Genomic DNA, 7,500 nt, shown 5'->3' with positions numbered 1-7,500 from the left:
TTAACATTCATCTGTTCACCGTCTGACCACTTAGCACGGCAGCCGTCCGTTTTTCTTTTGTTTGTTTTTTACACATATAGCTTTTTTATATTCATGTTATATCATCAATAAATGTTTTGCCAATTATTTGGGGGCCCGCTTGCAATATCCTCACGGCCCAACAGTGGGCCTCATCGCACAGGTTGGGACACAGGTTTGCGCACAGGTTAAGACACACAGGACATTGTCCTGTGTGTCTTGTGCTGCACTTCTTCTCTTAAGTGTCTCTGGTTGCATCTGCCTCGACATGCTGATTGCTCCAGAATTCCTCAACGCTTTCAATCATTATAAGTGAAGGCAGTGATATTGAAAGCAATGTTTTGGGCACATTCTGTTGTCGGGCAACAGTGTGCAAACGTTGCCTCAGCATTGTGGCTTTAATCAGTTCTGCACATGCTGTTGACGCATTGGGGATATTTTCACAGGTTCTTTGAACATTTCCTACTTACCTTGCCCACCAGAAAAACAAAAACAAAACCCCTGTGTATCACCAGCCTTGTACTGGCATTTAATGTTGTAAACTCCTCCAGATGGGATATGTGGTTGCATTTTATGATGCCACTAGCTGTAACTCTGCTGTCACAAAGCTCATATAACTCAGTTCACTTTCCAGTCTATAAAAACCCCATGAATTATATTGAGGTAGAGGAGGAGAGGTGAGATGAAGATGACTTGATCAAATCAACCAATGGGAAAATATGAGAAGAGAGGAGAGAAAAAACATACCCCTCTCAGACTGACAACCCTTAATAATATGTTTCTCTCGGAAATATGTCTCACTTTCTAATGATTATCCTCTCCTTTTATCTCCCTGTATGTGTTTATTTTATACACGTTTCTGTGTGCATGTGCATGCTTGAATCTGTGTGCGTGTGTGTGTGTGTGTGCTTGTTCCTATCTCTTCACAAGCTGAGCAAGCAGACCATGCTGTCAAAGCAGATTGACCTGAAGGGGGTGGAACCAGTGAAGGGAGTGCTGTTGTCTTACGTCATAACGGACCTCCGCATCCCGGTGGCCTACGAGGTCCGTCTGGCCCCCATCACCACCTACAGCACTGGAGACTACATCACTCGCATCATCCAGTACTCTGAACGTGCGTCACGCTTAATTCCAGCCATGTTCTTTCATTGCATCTTTTGTTATGAAATCTGATAGACTTACATGCATATCTAGATCTAGATAATGAATGAACCGTGCCTTAGTTGATATAAACAGTATACAGAGCTACTGTATATCTATCATGTCTCATACCATATTCTATCATATACTTTAGAGAGAAAGTATACCAGGGGTAGGCAACCTTAGGCACATGTGCCAACATTGGCACAAGGGAGGGTGATCACTGGCACACTGGCATAAGTGTGAGAGTGTGTTTTTTCTTTTAAAATTGTATATTCCCCCAAAAAACTGTCATTTAAATTAAGTCCCCTCACATCTATATACAAATTACATTCTGCACATAATTCTACATTCATTGAAACTCCTAACGCTGACTGGGGAGGGAGTCTGGGAGATAGTTGGGTTATTGCTCTGAGTCTAATAATCATTACATCCTGATGTGAAAGATAATATTTCTAAAGAAGAAAAACAAAAAATAAAGTTTGTTATGTATAGCCTATGGACAATCCAAATCAGTTGGAAATATTACATTTTTATGTGGTGTCATAATTAAACTTAATGTTCATATGGCACACTCACTATCAATAAAATTAAAACATGCATGGCACTATATGCAGTTCATGGTTTGACAATATTGACCAAAACCTGTGTTAGCTTTTAGAATTCATGTTTAGGGTGGATTTCTGCCATGATTCAACATGACTATGACTATTATTATTTTATGAGTTTGTGTTACTGCTCATCATTGGCTCCATTTACACCTGGCATTTTATGTGACTTGTATTCAGATAGCTTCGTGGTGTAATTTATCCACATAACTTATCTTTATGCCTGTCATCAAATATGTGTCTCCAGTTGCCAGATGGCATCGCCGCAACGTTTAAACTTCCTCCAGAGGGCGTTTAAACAGTTGGATTTCAATCTATCCCCGGTACATCTCTGGTATATTTACACCTGAGTTTTTATGCAAATAAGCACACTCAGATTGATATCCAATAACCCCACATGTATTTTAAAGCCAGGTGTAAACGGGGTAATCATGCTGCTATGTGAGTGATAACCATGGCTGTGTCTCATTGTTTTCTTACAGCCTACACATACCCAAGACCCTCAGGTGAGAACCCTCTATGTCTTTCCTTGCTGTCACTTTACTCTCTCCCCTCCCACGTTTGTTTTTTCTCTGTCTGTTTCACAAGATTGGGTTTTCTCATGCCATGGTGAAGGATTAGAGGATGGTGGGATTTGGAAGTAGAGCGTCCGTCTTGGAACCAATAGGTTTCCATGTTCAATCCCCGGTTCGATCCCCGGCTCCGCCTGGATTTGTGTCGAAGTGTCCTTGAGCAAGACACTGAACCTCCCTAACTGCAGTCGGTGCCTTGCCTCAACCATCCGCCATGTGAACGAAACAGTCATTGTGTTTTGGATGAAGGCACTATAAAAATGCAGACCATTCACCATTTTAATTGAGTCGATAACTAGTCCGGCTTGTCTGTGACAGCGCAGCGAGGACAGTGTCAGTCGAAGGTCAATAACACAAAGGTCGCCATGGCAACCCTCTGTGCTCTTTAATAAATCGGAAGAGGGGTGGGCGCGGAGGGGGGGCGGAGGGGGGGGGGGCAAGGTGGTAATGGGAAACACGAGTTTAAATGGTGCAGGAGGTTTGTTGTGATTGGAGGATGAAGGATTGTTTGAGGCATGCAAGGTTAATGGCCCAGGGCTTTTAACATTAATGGGCCAACGGGCAACTCATCACAGTGGTAGTCATTTGAATACTCAAATAGCTCCTCCTCCTCCTCAACCAACATCATGACATTTCATCCCACACTGCTTTCACCTCTCTGCTTCTATTCCTCCCCCTCACACGGCTCTCCATCTATCATGCTCACTCTTTCTCTCGTTATCCTCCCTGTCTGACAGAGACCTCGTATCTCCGTAATTATACTTTCTACGTCCGTCCCCCCGTCCCCCCGCCCCCCCTCCGGTAAATTAATGTCCTACGTCATGTCAGTGTCACGCAAAAGTAGCAAAAATAGCTGATCTATAAGCTCACAATGTTCCGCATTGCGACACGTTGTGAGCTCATAGATCTGTGATTTTTTGCTACTTTTAACCCATTCAATCCGGGAACGCATCTCTGTCATTTTTAGATTTCTTTGGCTATTCAAAAATAGCAGATATACAAGCTCATAGCGCGGCACCGAATGCCGCACTATGAGCTTGTAGATCTGCTATTTTTAAAAAAAATCATGAACATGTGTGCAAATCTTTGAACATATATATATATATTTTGTTTTTTTATTTAAAAATGTAAAGTTAGGATTTAGAAGACATTTGTAGAAATTGCCTCAGGCCTTAATGGGTTAATGTTGTATTTTTTTCCCCATTCCCTGAAAAGTAACAGTTTTGGAGGTTTTCCACCCAACATCATCTTTCTTTCCCTTCTGTGTGTCTCGCTCTCTCTGCCTGTGTCCCCGTCCCAATGTCATCTTGTCTTTGTTTTGTTCATTAAGAGACACACGGTGTGTCCTTGGCATCAGTGGTGTCCTGCTCTGCCAAGGTAAAGCAATTAAAACAACGGCAGATTGGACCAGACCGGAAGAACAACAGTGTAAATTGAATTGAGCCTGTGTAGTGGATGGAGCATAGTCATAGATCATCTCCAAGCAAACATGTGGGATCTGTCCTTGTTGTCAGTGAGGAGAGTCCAGGGGAGTCTCCCCCAGAATGTGTGGGCTTGGACCCAGTGTAGAACTTGGACCCTATAGGGCTTGGTGTAAATCAGAGGTTCCCAACCTTTTCCTCCTTCGTCCTTCGATGTATAGTCGGATAGGAAAATCTGAATAAGGATTAGGCCACATGAATCTACATTGTAATGCTGAACTCACACAGTAGTGTCGTTTCACTGTTACGTTCAGAGGATGTGTTGCGGTTCAACACATTCTCACAGATAGGCGTCAGTTATTGCCGCTCTGCCATTTTCACTCCCTAATGCGTCACTATAGGACTACAACAACAAAAAGGCACGCATTGGAGCTTCAAATACTACTCAAATCAAGGTTTTGGCTAGCTACCTCGGTGGTTAACCTGGTAGAAGAGCTTGGCTAGTAACTGCAACCTCCCGTGATTGAATCCCACGCGGGCACAACTATTTTTCCTTCCCTCTCTGCATAGTTTTTGTGAGGTTAGGGTCAGGGTTAAGGTCAGGTTTAGGCATATTTTTTGTGAGGTTAGAGTTAGGGTTAGGATTAGGGTTAGTGTTAGGTATATGTTTGTGAGCTTATAGGGTTAGGATTAGGGTTAGGTTTAGGCATAGTTTTGTCAACATGCGACGTCGCCATGGCGTCCCGTTGTGTAAAAAAATGACTTTCAGGGCGTCCCGTCATGTCAAAACTTGACGTTTCAGGGCTACTGACAGAGCTGCAAAATGTGACGCCTTGGGAGTGAGAACGAGTTGCGAGGTTCAATGCACATGCAAAGGATCGACCGCCGCTTTCCCCCGCTGCGTTGGGACGCAGAGAAAAAGGCGAAGCGATGCTTTTGCAACGAGAGACAAGCCAATCATAGTGCACTCTGCTCTAAAATAGGCGTGGAGTGGGTAGACACACTTGACACTACAGAATAAGACTGAAGTAGCGAATATCAATAACACAGCTTTAAACTTGCAGTTGTAGAGTGTGAAATTAATCAAGACCGAGCAACTGCATGGCCTATTTCTTGCCTAAAACGTATAAATCGTTTGTAAACAAGCTGCGAGAGACGAGCATCAAGCATCTGTGCTTCTCATCCCTGTCTCTGATCTCCCTATCCGAGCGCACCTGCTGGCTTTGTTCTGCTCGGACCACCGAAGCACCCGCTGAGCGTTGATCTAGGCCAGTGGTTCTCAAAGTGGGTCCTTGAGGGGGTTTCCAGGTAGTCCCCAGCTAAATGTGTTAATATGACATCAAAATCAGTTTCATCATTTTAACCCTATATACATCTGAAAATATCAAAATAATGCTACAAGCTCACAACGCGTGAGCTTGTATATCTGCTATTTAAAATGGGGGTCCATGAGCAAATACATGAATACATTGATTTTTATTTGACATGAAAACGTTTGAGAGCCACTGATCTAGGCACACACTCGACACCACTTGAGATGGACAGAAACGGATTGATGTACAGTACAGTATAGACAACTAAACAAAGCACATGAACAATCTCTCCCAGTATTGTGGGTATAGTGCAGGGACAGCCCTGGTGCTTCGAGCCGCTCAGGCCAGCTGCTCTGCCCAGCCAGGAGAGCTGTTAATCACACAGCAGAAGTAGAGACAATCGTTGCTCGGCTCTGGCACCAATTCTTTGTAAACAATCTATTCATTTTAGGCAATAAATGGGCCATGCAGTTGCTCAAGCTTGATTAGTTTCACTTCTGCTGCAGCCGCTAGTTTAAAACTTTGCAATCAATATTCTTTATATAGTCCGTTTCTTCACCTCGGGAGCAAACACACACACGTTGACACATGGGGACAAGCTGTCACTCATGACCGTAGACACGCCCAATTATTTTCATTTTTCAACTGTTCGCACTGTGAACATTTGCTCGATGTTCCTGTTGTGAATTCTGCTTAAAACATAATTCCTCCAGATGGTTTTCCTTTGCCTGACCTTGACTGGCTGTGAATTGGAGGCTGCTGACAATGCTGCTGTTGATAATGTTCCTGTCAAAAACACAAGGGGACAAGTCTAACAATGAAACTTCATGTCTCACTTATTTCATATTTGTTTCTTTCTTTCTTCACCTCAATACGTCTAAACACACACACACACACACACACACACACACACACACACACACACACACACACACACACACACACACACACACACACACACACACACACACACACACACACACACCAGACCGCATGTGCGGCTTCGAGGACGAGCGGATCTGTGGTTTCTACCAGGACACAAGTGACACGTTTGATTGGACGAGGCAGAACCACCTGACCCAGAATCCCAAGCGATCACCCAATACCGGTCCAGAGACGGACCGCAGTGGAACCAAGGAGGGTGAGCAGACTGGAGGCACATGCTGTCTTTACATTATGTCTGAATTAGTGTGTTATACAATGTAACATTCCCTCATTGTCCATTAGAAGCCACAATCCATGAGTTATTTTAATGAATAAAACTTTATTTTAACGTAGAACATGTACATTTAATATTTATTCCTGACTCCATGTTAATACAAGTATGATACATATGATATTTATTGCAGGTTACTACATGTACATTGAAGCGTCGCGGCCGAGAGCAGCAGGTGACAAGGCGCGCCTGGTGTCCCCTCTGTTCAACGTATCGTCAGAGAGAGGTCCCAAAGGATCATCCAGGGTCCCGTACTGTGTCTCCTTCTTCTACCACATGAAGGGCAAACACATCGGTGAGTAGATACACGCACACACGCACGCATGCATGCACACTCACATGTGCACACACACACACACACACACACACACACACAGAAAGGAAAATCCTCATTTATCTCTGAGAGTTTAAAAATGAATCCAAATGGACCCGACTGCACAGTAAAATTCTCATTGTTAATTTGACTTGCAGCCAAACGGAACCAAATGGACCTGTAAGGTTCCAAGGGTTTTTTAGGGGCCGAGCACACAGTGTGCAGGCACCCTATTGTATTTGTTAGTATTCTTCCACCACTTTTCACACTTCAGGCATAACCGCTCAGTCGTTTTTTAAGGAACTATGAAGAAGAATGGTAGAGAGTCCCATAATCTCTGCCTCTTAGTTTTGCCGCCATTTAGAATTTTATGAAAAGCACTTAAATTCCTACTCCTCCTATTATTTTTCAGCAATCTGCACAAAATCTATATCTAGTAGAAGAGAAGTTTTTACGTAAAATAATGATTCCTCCAGGAGCTAGTGGATATTGTAGACAGTGTAACATTTCCCCAAAAAGGCAATTAATTCATAATGTTTTGACATAACACCACAAAACATTGCATGCTTATCAGCAGACATAAGCAGAGGCTGACCCTTCATTATTGTCTCAGGAAAACAAAATGGGGCACTAAATACTATTTAGTAGAATTGGCAGTTTATTGGTCTATGTAACTGTATAGGACTGTATAGACTGTGATGTACAGGCATACCTGCTCGGCTTGACTGCAGCCTTTGGTCCCGGAGCCAGGGCCCCGCAGGGCTGCTAATCCGGCTCTGCTAGTGACCATTGGAGGAATATGAAGCTGATTGGTGGGGGTATTACTGTTTATTTTTAACCGCCCAGCAACTTTTCACAAAACTTTAGATGGTTTAGAGAGGGTCATGCCAAATGGGCAA

General features: G+C 43.4%; 1 pseudogene across 1 annotated transcript in view; it reads left to right on the top strand.

The window, feature by feature from the left end:
• Window positions 1-7,500, top strand: part of LOC308087905 (MAM domain-containing glycosylphosphatidylinositol anchor protein 1-like) — a 144,057-nt pseudogene that overhangs the window by 108,508 nt on the left and 28,049 nt on the right. Inside the window, exons 10-13 of the transcript XR_013935113.1 lie at window positions 949-1,132; window positions 2,249-2,272; window positions 6,061-6,213; window positions 6,422-6,583. The product of XR_013935113.1 is annotated as an MAM domain-containing glycosylphosphatidylinositol anchor protein 1-like (transcript). The remainder of the gene's footprint in view (window positions 1-948; window positions 1,133-2,248; window positions 2,273-6,060; window positions 6,214-6,421; window positions 6,584-7,500) is intronic.

The sequence above is a fragment of the Gymnoscopelus braueri genome, assembly GCF_963280865.1.
Source record: "Gymnoscopelus braueri genome assembly, chromosome: 1".
NCBI lineage: Eukaryota > Metazoa > Chordata > Actinopteri > Myctophiformes > Myctophidae > Gymnoscopelus > Gymnoscopelus braueri.
The sequence above is the reverse complement of the archived record's forward strand: the minus strand, read 5'-3'. Positions and strand labels throughout refer to the sequence as shown.